Source organism: Cebus imitator, unplaced genomic scaffold (genome assembly GCF_001604975.1).
Source record: "Cebus imitator isolate Cc_AM_T3 unplaced genomic scaffold, Cebus_imitator-1.0 Scaffold10, whole genome shotgun sequence".
Taxonomy (NCBI): Eukaryota; Metazoa; Chordata; class Mammalia; order Primates; family Cebidae; genus Cebus; species Cebus imitator.
In genome coordinates, this window is record NW_016107325.1 from 9,112,472 (window position 1) to 9,127,083 (window position 14,612).

Sequence of the window (14,612 nt, forward strand, 5' to 3'; positions counted from 1 at the left end):
TTTTTTTAAGACAGAGTCTCACTCTGTTGCCCAGGGTGGAGTGCAATGGCTTCATCTTATCTAACTGCAACCTCTGCCTCCCAGGTTAAAGCAATTCTCGTGTCTCAGCCTCCTGAGTAGCTGGCATTACAAGCACCTGCCACCAACCCGGCTTATTATTTTTATTTTTATTTTTTTTTTATTTTTAGTAAAGATGGGGTTTTGCCATGTTGGCCAGGCTGGTCTCAAACTCCTGACCTCAGGTGATCCACCCACTTGGCCTCCCAAAGTGCTGGGATAATAGGCGTGAGCCACGTGCCTGGCCACAACTGGATATTTTAACTTCATGAACTCTAAAATGTTTCTCTATTCAGAACAGTTAGTTGGAGTGAACAAAATGCTGTTACTGTCTTCCCCCACCACCACTCACCACCCCCCACACATACATATGCTTTTTTTTTTTTTTTTTTTTTGAGACAAAGCCTAGGCTAGCATGCAGTGGAAGAATCACACCTCACTTCAGCCTTTACCTCTCAGGCTAAATTGATCCTTCTACTTCAGCCCCCTAAGTAGCTGGGATTACAAGAAAATGTCACCACATCTGTTTAATTTTCTGTATTTGTTATAGATTTGGGGTTTTGCCATGTTGCCTAGGTCTGGAAATTCTGGGTTTAAGTGATCTGCCCACCTAGGCCTCCCAAAGTACTGGGATTATAGGATGGTCACCACACCAGTCCTGCTGTTATTTTCATAAAATTTACAAATACTGCCAGGAAGCAATAATACTTTACAAATCTTTAAAATTACCTAGTTCTCTGAAATCATGAGATAGTAATGTATTCATCCCGCTCAGCTAGCTTCAGTAAGAATGTCTGCATTTATCAGAAAACACACAATTTCCAAGCGTAAGCACACTCTTGCATGATCACACCTTCTTGCTCCATGACTTCAAGGTTCTCACCAATTTTCAGCAGTTTATGAGCAGTGGTAACCTGGTTAGGATTCCTTAAATAAGAAAAAGTGCAACTCTCTGCTTTATGATTAAATTAATAATCTGCCTTGCTTCAGAAATGTCATGGTCAATTTTTAATTAGATGAGTATCCATGTGGAAATGAATGTGACCTGACATGAAGATGGCGCCGCAAAGCTCAGTGAAAGAACACCTTCAAACAGATGCCCTCATACTCTCCACATCCAAGGGAATTCGTGCTGTCAAGAGAACTAACCTCGTCAAAAACACAGAAAGAAAATGCATAACCTATTCAAGATATATATTATCAACTACCTTTCACATTGTTTATAATGCAAAGGGAATCTTTCTAGTTTAAGATGTAGAACTTATGCAACCACTAGGAGACCCCATAAGTGAGTGTTTCTAGTCTGTGTACAAGAGATAAAACTCAAGCCATAGATATGGGAGGAACAAAATTAAAACTATCTTCTTACACAAGAGGACTCTCTTACAGACTCAAAAACAAGGCCTTTTCATTAGGAACCATTGCCAACAATAAAGTTAGGTAAAGAACTGTTTGGCTGGTTGATTATTTTATTTCCTACAGGAAAAGGCAGTTATTATAATATACACATTGTGTGTTCACTATCTCTGCATCTTACTGGGTAGAAACTTTTCTAATGATTAAGGGCTGGAAAACCTGCTTATCGAGAATCACATTCCATGAATTAATAAGTTACAAAACTACCTAATTTATATTTGGAAAACAATTATCCTAAACCAAGTATCAACTACTAACTTACTAAATAGAAACTGAGAGTGGGGAGCTTAAACCAGTCTGTGAACTTTTCCTATGGCTGATGTCCAAAAGCATTAATAACTTAGCTACAGACATTTAATCACTAAATGAAAATCATGATCCATGAGGTTTACCACTTTGTCAGTATTTCATGTTTCTACATATAAATGCTTCCAATTAATATCCATGAGCCTATGGAATGAGTAAGTTATCCTCAATTTCAGATGGAAAACAAAAACAAAAACACAGATGCAAAGATGTTTATTTGTCCAAAATCTCATAACTGATCAATGTCTGAGCCAAGATTCAACCACAGCTCTCCTTAAAATGACACACCGGTGTCCCCTCGACTATTCTCAGGGTCTCCTAATTGTCACTTCACATAAGAAGTCACACATTTAAAGCAACAAAGGTGACTGCTAGAGTCTGGTCAGATGAAGCATAGCCTCCACTGTTGTCTGATGTCAAACTGGCGGCTCTGCCCCTGTGTCTGCTGAGCTGGGGGCCCTGGAAGCCCCAGGCAGGGAAGGGATCGACCAAAGCCAACCACCTCTTGCTGCATCAGCAATAGTCCGCATATGCCCCCTGTGTTGTTGGATATTTGCTTTAGGAATTTTCCCTCTGGCATCTCACCATCTCACTGGCCCTTGCAATCAACTGCCCCTTAGGAAGGTAGTATTCTCCAAGTCTTGCCATTAATTATCTCAAGCTGAAAAAGGCAGTTTTGAAACCTAGTTCCAGGCAAGAGAAGTCAAAGTTAACTTCCCAAAATCTAATGAGATGAACTAATCTCAGGAAAAATTTCAATATGGGTTTAGAGAAGGTATATACACGTTTACATGTTCCATAGTCATGTAAGTTTTCTGAAAAGATTATTATTACTATATTATTATTATTTTGGAGACAGAGTCTCACTCTGTTGCCCAGGGTGGACTGCAGTGGTACAATCTCGGATTACTTGCAACCTCCACCTCCTGGGTTCCAGCAATTCTTGTGCCTCAGCCTCCCGAGTAGCTGAGATTACAGGCATATACCACTGAGCCTGGCTAATTTTTGTATTTTTAGGAGAGATGGAGTTTTGCCATGTTGGCCAGGCTAGTGAAAAGTTTTATTAAGATATCTTATAAGCCAAATATAATTTCATCCAAAGAACAACAGCGACAATAAAAATTGAAGCTGCATAGTAAGTGGCATTTCAGAGATTTGGACTTTCCTTATTTTAAAACAGTGAAAGTGTTGTTTACATTGCCTTGAAGGTTGTTCAAAGATATCTATTTTTAATAGGATTCAATCATGTTTTCATTCCAAGCAGTTATTTTATTCCATAAGTATAATTTCTATGTACTGTATAGTAATATTTTCAATACAATTGGCCGCTTATGCCCAGCAGTGTCTGACACATTATTTATTTAACAAATACTTATCGAAAATCAACAAACTGTTGATTCAAGACTTCTTTTGTTGTTATTAGAATGGGTTATAGATTAAATGACTTCAAACCAAATCCCATACAACAAATCTAAGTTTAACTCTCCCTGTTAAATCAATACCTGTCCACAGGCCCAATTTCTTCACCCTTCAAGAAGACTGAAAATTTCCAAACCTCTTACTCTCTCCTTCACCACAGCAAAGATTAATAACCAGTATTCCTCATGTGCCCAGGCTTCTCCAGTACAGTCCGGGAACCACCCAGGCTATACTTAAATAAATGCATACCTCTGAACCAAGTGTGTAATTACACAAGCAGACACCTAACTTACCAACCCATTCTCATAGATGACTTCTTGTATTTTCCACTGAGAACATCTCTTCTCTGTCATTTCTATCCCATGATGGCCAATCACAGGGGATCTTATATATGTTGTACAGATTTCTCAAAACTTTGTGATGGCTTCTGCAGTTTCTAGTTGTGTAACGATCTCTGGGATTGGTTTCCTCACTGCAGCAGGCTTTGTAAACTTTCAGATCTGGAATCACTTTCACCCAAACAGAAAACTCATACCCTTTCACATTTAATGATTTCATTGGAAACTGCAGAAATGTTCAGCAGGTGAAAGGTTGAAAAAAAAAAATGCAGACACACACATACACACAGGGTTTGCTATATAACTATTTCAAAACACATTTTTAAAATGAATTTTAAATAACTGAAACATATAATCCTGAAGAAAAAGGAATCCATAAATAGTAGGTAGTTAAAAACCTAAATGCTTATTAAAAATTCTAGAAGGATGCAATCTATCCATAGCATTATCTAAAATATATCTGAAAAAAATGATTTCAATATATTTATTTCTGATAAATAAATTGGGAAAATGTTACTTATTAAGTTTCCATTTTGAAAGCCCATTATGCATGTTCACATATTAAAATCTCTGGAAAAGCCTTGAGAGAAGAAAACAGTTTTAACTTTTTAAAACCTACACTTTCCCAAAGTTATGTGACCATGGGAGTTGTTTTTACAGAAAGCGGGTTAAATTATAAATCAGAATACACTGTAAAAAAAAAGGCTAAAATATAAGTCAATTGTGTTATAATCTCTAGGTGACATGCGAAATTATTTTTATTTACAGATTCCCATTGCTTTCAAACATTCTGTGACAAGCATGTTAATTTGGTAATTGGAAAAAAAATATTAAAAATGCAAAGAAAAAGTGTTCAGCCCCATTTAAGATCACTTCTGCTATTACTTATCCTACTGCCTTTATCACTAAACAAGGCTACAAGTTGTCAGAAAGCAATGTGATCAAGCAAACAGATTTCAAAAGATATCTCGATTCTGGGCTCACATCTACCACTGCCTAACCACCAGACCCCAGACAAGTTATACCTTAAGCTGCAGTTTCCTCTTTTGTACAGTTGGGTAACATCTATACATACTGGATGTGGGTTGGATGTGACCACTAAATATAGCAATGTGTTATACATTTAGCACAGCACCTGGTGAATCATCATTCAATAAATGCTCATTACCTGTGTGACCAGTCGTGCAAGCCATTGGCCACTGTTCTTAAATTACTGTGACCTTGATACTTCTAATTAGTGGAAATTTGAATGAATTTATAAATATTCATTCAATCTCTAAGCAATTAAGTCTCCATATTATTTTACATACTACCTTGTGAAACATATTTATTAAAAGGTAAATTTACCTTTTAATAACTTTCCAAGTGCAGAGTTTTTGCATAGGTATAATTTATTCTATCTGAAAGTTTCCATGAAGTTTACTTAGAAAAAAATAGATCTTAATTATGTTGAGATTTTGATAGCAGCCAATTGTATTGAAAATATTGCTGTAGATCAAAATCACTTTTCTCTTACATCAAAACTTAACCTGCAAGGGAATTTTTTAAAAATTACAACAAAAAGCAAATCCATAAAAAAATACAAATCAATCAATAAATCTATTTGACTGTATTTACTCCATTAAAAGTTATTCAAGGGTGTGTGAGGTTAATTTTCAGACTATGCTATCATGATACCACCAGAGGTGAAAGAGTTACAGCTTTAAACAACCTGAAACAAATGCCACCCACTCTTACCCCTGTACTAAGTGATGTAGTGGCAGTCATCCTGAGAGATGGAGGAGTCAGGACTTACAGATCCCTCTTGCTCTTACCAATAACTGAAGCCAGCTTCTTGACAGTTTTACAGCATTTCTGGTACAGTATAATACCCCAATTTCTTGTGTACAGAAGGTAGAAAATCTGATTTTAATCCATGTGTAAAATAAATCTTCAATATATGATAACCTATGATTAGAATGGGTGTCTCAAGTTCCTAACTCCTCTTGAGTAATGATGCTAGTTCATGACTTTACAATAGAAAATTTTCAGTCATTGCATATCAGTATTAACAAAATCAAAGAAATGCAGTAAGAGTTACTTTCATCTTACATAAGAGAAAAGTGAAATATTAAGAGGGAAGGCAACTCCCAGAATGGTGAAGTGAGGAAACAATGAGAATTACAATCACCTTGGTAGCATATTCCTAATCTCAGAGGGGGCATTTTTCTCCTCTAAAAGGGCATGTGATTTTCATTAAGATTAGTACACATTTTGCATTCAATGTGCCAAAAACAAGTTCACTGCATCTGGCACAAGAAGTTTCACCACAGGCTTATGAACTTTCTAACCAACTTCATCCTCCACTTCCTGGGAGAGGCAAATGAGAACAGGGAGTGTACTGGCCTTCTCTGGTTGCAAAATAGTACAATAATGATGCCCATGTCACAGTCAACTGTTTTCAAACAATGTAGATAATATTTAAGATTTCACAAATATAAACTAAATGCCTGGCATATACTGGTATTATTTTCACACTTTCATTGTGTATTACTATCCTCTTCCACAAAGGAATAAACTGTGGCTCAGGGAGGGGAAATAAAGTGCCTAAAGCCAGCAAGGGGTTTAGCACAGATTGAGGTCCAGGTCCCATCTCCAGGCTCACTCTACAGTAGCTGCCTGCCAAGTGCTATCTGACTTCCGGCTGGACCAGTTTTATTTGAAACCAAAACTAACGCTGTTAAATGCCAGAGTGCCAAGTGCACTGGCTCATTGCATCAGACAACTGTAAAGCAGCCTGCAGGATTAAATGTAGAGTATTAGGCTTACTTAAAATGTTTTATGGAATACTGGATCACATTAAATAATCATTTCTTTCCTTTTTTTTTTTTTTTTTTTTTTTTTGAGACAGAGTCTCACTCTGTCACCCAGGCTAGAGTGCAGTGGCATGATTTCCACTCACTGCAACCTCCACCTCCTGGGTTCAAGGGATTCTCACTCCTCACCTCTGGAGTAGCTGGGATTACAGGCATGCATTACTATGTCTGCCTAACTTTTTTGTATTTTGAGTAGAGACTGGGTTTCACCATGTTGGCCAGGATGGTCTCAAACTTCTGACCTCAAGAGATCCACCCACCTCGGCCTCCCAAAGTTCTGGGATTGCAGGCATAAGCCATCGTGCCCAGCCCATTTCTTTAAGGTTTTTTTCATAATAAATTCTGGCTTAGAATTTCAGCTTTTTTGGGAATAATGTAAAATGCAGATTTGCTGCCAAAAACATTTTTTTTAAAAAAAAGAACAAATCTGATTTCTACCATATTTGCAGTTTTGTAACCATTTTGAAGAGTAACACCCAAAAAACACTGGGAAGAACAAATACTCATACTTGTTTTTCTTTCCAATGTGCCCACATGATGATTGCATTTCCTGCATTTATGAGATTTCTAAATTGTCATCTTTTCTTTCATGAGCTAGAAGAAAACACCCTTCATTATTTGGTCTTATTCTTCAGCCCATTATTGTTCACATCAAGAGAATAATGTCTTCTACCAACTGAAGTCTGGAATCAAAACAGAAAGGCTGTTGACAATTTAGATTTCAGGGTATTGACACAAATAAGTATGAATTCTTATGCACTAATTAGTCACACAATTAATGACTATTTCACTCTCAATACATACAACCTATTCTATAAATTAAATAGTACTCTGCTGTAATTACTCAACTGGAAAAATTTAGGTTGTAAATAATAATATACCCCTATGTCTTTTTAAACAACCTTGCCCATGATGGACAAAGCTTTTGTCTTCTCCAGATATAAAATGAAAACATTATTCAGAATTTTCACTTACATAGTACTGTTAATGTAATGTATATTTCTTTCAAAAATACTATGGCAGGGAATAATGCTAAATGAGAAGCTCAAAACAAGAATGGAATTTTATAATAGAGTATTGAGAGGTATAAAACAGTAATTTTAATGGTGTGGCATTTAATGTTGTCTTAGTAACAATTTATTGGTTAATGGCTATAAAAATGAATATTAAATACTTGGTTTGATACAGTGCATAACTGAACTCCTACCATTCCAATGGACAAGTAATTTGTCTCCATCTCCAACACTCACTTTTTTTCTTGAGTTCATACAAACTCAAGTACCACCTATCCAATAACTAATCATTTCTAGGTATATGCTGGAAATCATATTAAACACGGCAAGTTACAAAAAAGAAGCAATAAAGAATATGGCCTTTTCCTTTTAAGGTTTCACAACTAATTGTAAACTGCATAAAGGTTATTCAAATGACAACTCAATAGCAAAGAGTGAGTGAGGGGAATAAACCTAAACATTCATCAATAGGAGACTGGTTATATAAATTAAAATTCATCCCTGCAAGGATATAACACATAACTAGAAAAAAATAAAGCTCTTTATATAATAAAATGCAATAATTACGTAGATTGTTAAGTAAAAAAGCAATGTATGAAGCAGCACACTCACTGTGTATAAAAAAGGAAGAAACTGTATACATACAAACGCTTGCTCATGAATACAAGGAGATATACTAACTGCATGGTAGCCACCAGACACATGAGGCTCTTCAGCAACTGAGATGTGACTAGTGTGACTAAGAAACTGACATTTTAATAGAATTAATTTATAGTTGTGACGGTATAAAATATTTCTCCAATAAAGACAACTTTATTGTTACTAAAGACTTAGAATCATATAATCATGTGTCATGTAATATGTTGCTTACATTCATTTTTTTAATGTGTCTCCTAAAAAAATTAAAATTGAATTTGTGGCTTCTATTTCCATTGGACAGTGCTAGTTTGGATGCCACCAGGATTTGAAGGAACTAATAACACTGACTGCCTCTGGGAAGGAAATGGGTGACAGGAACCAAGGTACTAGAAGGAGATGTCTCACCGTTTTGTCATTTTTCTCTTTTGCTCTTTGTGACATTGTAATATACTGCCCATTAGAAAAATAATGAATAAATAACATGACCCATAAATACCACTGTAAAAAAACTGTCATTGACACAACCATCAATTTAATTTTGGATGAAATATTTTCCCCCACAATCAGATATGGTACTTTTGAAGGGGTTATGTATAGCCTTTGGCAGAAAACACTTCATAATAACCTAAGATCACAGAAGTGTTCCACAAACAGTACCAGAGTTACAAAGTGAATACAAGTGATCAAAGCCCTCAAACTGCTTGTTTAGTGGCGACAGAGTCCAGCATTAACACAGCTGCCTCTTCTTCTATCATCAGGAATGGTTCTGCTTTTATTTTCCCATTAACTGAATACATTTTGCCTGTTTTCTTCTTTCATCTTCAACCACATCCCCAGACAAAAACATCATTATTCTTACATTTCCATTTAGCAAAGCATGTATCTACTTAGCTAACCAAAGAAGCAAAAAATAAAATAAAACTCTTCCCTTGAAGAGAATCCCATGAAATTTATTATTTTTCCATCAAGCAGTAGTGTAAATACATAAGCAGATCACACAGGGCCAAGAGAAAAGAAGGAAATATGTATCACATACACAACCAAAAAACACAATACATTTAAATATAAACGAAAAATCAAATCGTATATGAACATGGCATTACCCTAAGTCTCCCAGATTTTCCCCTTTTATATTGAATATAAATACTTAATTTTTTTTCTTTGAGATAGCCAATTATAGAGCTTCAGATGCATATAACAATGAAAACTATTTGATTAGCAGTGTCAAATTTAAGAAGCTGGCTGGTTCTCTAAGGTTTAATAATAAAAACATCTCCCTTCTCAAATCCTAAATGGTCTCCTTTTCTTGTACTCCTTCTACTTCCATGAGAATGTCTTACATAGGTCCATATTGGTGTGACACAGGTCCACCTTCTGAAAAAATGAGAGTCCTAGGGCCATGGTGATAACGGGTACAAAGCCATCCACAATGGCTCAGCACCTGAGTGGCAACTAAGCTGAGACTGAGAAGAGTTCCTTAGTAAAACAAGTATTAAAAAATGATGACCATGGCATTAAATCATTTCACTATACTACTCATTCCCTGCTTCCTAAACTGTATCTCTTGGTGCCCCAAGACTATTCCTTTAATACCATTGGTATTTGTGACACCTTTGTGTTCAAACCCTTCCATATATCTATGGGATTCCAGAAACCTGGTCTCTACCTTGCCTAAGCTTTACAGTAATATACAGAAACTGTAATTGTCCCAAATCCAAGACATTCAAATCCCCCATTGCTGTCAACAAAAAAGCATGAATTTGGGTTATCAAAAATTATGGCTAATATTCAAAATCCTCAGATAATTCCTAGAACTGCTACTGATTGAAACATACATTACCTTACTGTCCTAAATGATACACAAAAAATGAAAATCTCAAAGTGTTGTACCTCACACATACATATAAATCTTGAATTTGATTAGAAAGCTCTAAAAAAAATCTAAATAAATTTAAGGTTAAACTACTTATAACCATGAAATTAAATTAGTGTTGGAAATATGTTTCTAGATTTCACAAAGATACCAGCACAAACTTCAGGACTAAATTTTCTTAGCATCATCCAAGAGTGAATGTCCTACATATTTCCATATACAATCACAAATGTAATGTGTGAATTACTCTTGAACATTGTTCATTTCAGACCAGACTGTATTTCAAAATGATGTATAATAAAGTGGAGTAAACTACAAGGTGGAATAGATTCTAGATGCCAAATTCATCCCACTTCAAATGTGAGAGGAAAAATGAGTATATGTCCTCTTTTCAGGTTACTAGCATTAAATATTTTCATTCAATCAAAGTCACATTTCACTTTTCCAAAGGTAATTATAGGTAATAATCACAATAAAGCTTACCCACTTTCAGAGAAAGAGGAAACTTAAAAGACTGATATCATAGGATTACAAACATCTAACATTTTAACATTTAAAATTTTATTTTATCTTAGGCAGGGCACAGTGGATCATGCATGTAATCCCAGCAACTTGGGGAGCCGAGGCAGGTGAATCACCTGAGGTCAGGAGTTTGAGACCGGCCTGGCCAATATGGTGAAACATTGTTTCTACTAAAAATGCAAAAATTAGCCAGGCATGGTGGCACGCGCCTGTAGTCCCAGCTACTGGGAAGGCTGAGGCAGGAGAATTGCTTGAACCCAAAGGCAGAGGTTGCAGTGAGCTGAGATCATGCCACTGCACTCCAGCCTGGGCAACAGAGTGAGACTGTCTCAAAAAATAATAAAAATAAAAATAAATTTTATTTTAACATTTAAAATTTTATAGAAATTTTCTAGTAGAGATCATTTAAATTTATCTGGTAGAAATCATTTAAATTTTATTTAAATTTTAAATAAAATTCAAACGTTCTTTTCACCTGCTGATGTTTTCTTCTACCACTTTCAGCTTTGCTCTCCTGAACCACAGAAAAAATGTTTTTTTTTGCTGTAAGTTAAAGCACACAGCTTGTAGGAGCAAGAGACAGGAAGAACACACTCCTACAGTGTGGTAGGATAGTTTGCTCAGGAGTTTGCCACCAGTAACTGAATCATGGACACCTAAGAATATTGGGAGCCGCCACAGATCAGGAAATACAGATATTGTCCTATAAGACAGTGACCCTGTCTCTCTCCTATTTCTATTAAAGTTGTGATACAGCACGTAACTATAAGTCATAAAAAAAAAAAGAAAGAGTTGCTCCACCCTAGGACACTTCCATTTTGTGTGTAACTCACATTCATCTTAGCACAAAGGAGAAAATAAGTTCAATGACTCCTGTAATTATCTTGATTACGGTTAACTGGCCTAGAAACTATACCCATCCAATCAGGTTTGGGAATGGCAGGATAGTAGTTAGTCATTTCATGTTTAGCAGCTCAATTTCCTGTTTTTCTAGCACATCTTGATCAACACACAAATGTAGCAGCAGTTAAAACTTTGGCTTCAGCCACCACTACTCCCCTTGGGCTCATCTAATACTTCCTCACTTCCATTTCTCAGAAATAGTATGTGTGCATGTGCATGAAAGCAGATTCGAGAGAAGGGATCCTCAAGGGCTATTGATAAATGTCTCACCTAGATTTGGGCATCTTAACGCTACTTCCTTACAAATATATGTTGTTGTAATTACAGAAGCTATGATGTAAGGCTTTACTTTAGGCTATAAAGTAAAATGGTATGTTTAATTTTTAATATCACACCAGAATGCCTCCCAATTACTTGGTGTTAATCCCTCAAATTAATCACACTGAGAAACAACATAATTTTTCTAATGATTAATATCACTTTAAAGACATATTCTGATGCCTTAGCATTCAATCCTATTTAAAGTCAACCTACACACATTTTAAAAAATCATATTTTATAAGTACAACCATATTTTGAGTCCAAATTACTATAACTCAGCTTCTTATTCAACCACATTTCAGAGGCTTGCTTCTGAAACACTTTGGCTATTTTTAAGCATATAGCATTTTTATACTATTATGTACAAAGGAATTTTCTACAAGTCTGAGGTCATTATAAAAGAAAACCTCTGTCCTATTAAGCCATACTTTAAAAAATAATAATTGTTTATATTAAAAGCTCTGATTTCAATTGTAGAATTAAAAACTACAAATAGTATCGTGGTTCATGCCGGTAATCCCAGCACTTTAGGAAGCTGAGGCAAGAGGATCTCTTGAGGCCAGGAGTTTGAGACCAACCTGGACAACATGGCAAAATCCCATCTCTACAAAAACACAAAAATTAGCTGGGCGTGGTGACACATGCCTGTAATCTCAGCTACTCAGGAGGCTGAGGTGAGAGGATCACTTGAGCCCAAGAGGCAGAGGTTGTAATGAGCTGAGATTGTGCCCCTGCACTCCAGCCTGGGACACACAGCAAAACCTTGTCACAAAAATAAATAAATAAATAAATAGATAGATACAAGCTACAAATAGAACTAAGTTTTCAACTCTGTATGAGTTGAGCTTAACAGACCATCTTTCCTGCCTTTACATTCTTTGCTGTCTTCATACTGAGATGATAATTCCAATTAAAGCACTTTGCCAAAATGCTCCAAAATTCAACTCCAAAGACTTCTTACATCTAAAGTCAACAGTTTTAAAATATTTAAATTTATAAACAGCACAGTGAACTTAAATTATATGAAGTAAATTACCCATGCTCACTCTATCATTTTTCTAAAGACTAGCCAAACTTTGAGAATCTTTTCCAAGGGATTCATTCCTCAGATATGAAGTTTGTATGCAAAACTACAGACATTTGGCCTTTTATAAATAGTCATGGGAAACTTCTTTCTCCCATACTTTTAGTTTGTTTTTACTGTAGCAGATGGGAGAAAAAAATCAGCAAAGTCATTAAAAAAAAAAAGTCTCAAAACTACTATGATACTAATGTTAGAACACCAAAAGCTTGAGTATATGAAATATCTTGAAAACAACAATAAAAACACTTGCTGGAAATTATAAAGTCAGTTTGAGTTTTAGACTCAAAAAAAACTAGACAGGAGCTTCTTCCACCTTTGGTCCATTTCCTCCTAGGCACAGTTGTTTCTAAATATCTTATTAATCATATCAGTCATTTTTTTCTAACGTTTCTCTAGCATAGAAGTCTGGAAGTCTCTTTAAAATATATTCTAGTATCTTATAAATGTTAAAATTCTAAAATGTTTACCAACAGCCAAGTCTAGTCTTCATTTGAAAAAGAAATAAATCACCAATCTCCATTCTGCAAAATCCCATAGTATAAGATATATTTTACTCCATACAGATAATAATTTTGTTTTGACTGACATTTTAGTTCATACTTAGAAGTCTCCTGCACTCAATAAAATTTAATTAAACAATTACTACTTTATTTACTGATCTTATAAGTTAGGCCAGTGGGTTAACAATAAGTTAGAGCCAGAGGGCAAATATTTTTAGCTTTGCAGCCTGTATGGTCTTTATCTGGAATACTCAACTATAATGAGAAAGCAGTTGGATGACAATATGCCAATGAGCATGGGTGACTGTTAGCCAATAAAACTCTTTATAAATACAGGTGGAGGATAACAGATTAATATCCAGAATATATAGAGAATTAAAACAAAGACTGAAAAACAGACAAAGGACTTGAGCAGACACTTCTCCAATGATGATTTATAAATGGCCAATGAAAAGGTACTCAAAATTACTACACATTCGGGAAACAAGAATCAAGCATGCAATGAGATGCTACCTCACACCCCACAGGATAGCTGCTATGGGAAAGGGGGGCACTATAACAAAACAGTTGGTGAACAGAAATTGGAACCTTGTTTACTGTTGGTGAGAATATAAAATGGTAAAACCACTGGGGAAAAAAAAAAAACAAAAAAAACAGTATGGCAGTTTCTCAAATAAATAAATAAATAAATAAAATTGCTACATGATCCAGCCTATTTCTACCAACATACCCAAAAGAACTGAAAGCAGCATCTTCAATAGGTATTTGTACACCCATGTTCATAGCAGCAGCACTATTCACAATAGGTAAAATGCAAAAGCAACCCAAATACCCACTGATGGATGAATGGATAAGCAAAATGTGGTCCATACATGCAACGGAATATTATTCAGCTATAAAAAGAAATAAATTACTGATACACACTGAAACATGTATGAACCTTGAGGACATTATGTTATGTGAAATAAGCCAGTCAAAAAAGACAGACTTTGATTTCACTTGTAAGAGGTACCTAGAGTAATCAAAATCATAGAGACAAAGTAGAATGGTGGTTGCCAGGGGCTGAAGAAAGTGAAAAGGGGAAGTTATTGTTTAATGGGTACAGAGTTTCAGTTTTGCCAGATGGAAGGAATTATAAAGATGGGTGGTAGTGATGGTTCAACAAAATGAATGTGCTTAACACCACTGAACTATGCAGTTAAAAATGGTTAGGACTGTAAATTTTATGCTATGCATATTTTACCACAGTTAAAAAAAAAATGGAGAAAAAGGGGATAAAAAACAGGTGGAGGGCTGTTTTGACTTTTAGGACATAGTTTGTTGGACCATAGTTTGCTGACCCATAAGCTAGGCTGTTGCATTTTAA

The 14,612-nt window shown here is 35.5% G+C and overlaps 1 protein-coding gene across 8 annotated transcripts in view; it reads right to left on the reverse strand.

Moving 5' to 3' along the window:
• The window catches only part of COBLL1 (cordon-bleu WH2 repeat protein like 1), a 160,247-nt gene that overhangs the window by 139,372 nt on the left and 6,263 nt on the right, over positions 1-14,612 (reverse strand). The gene's annotated exons all lie outside the window — the stretch shown is intronic.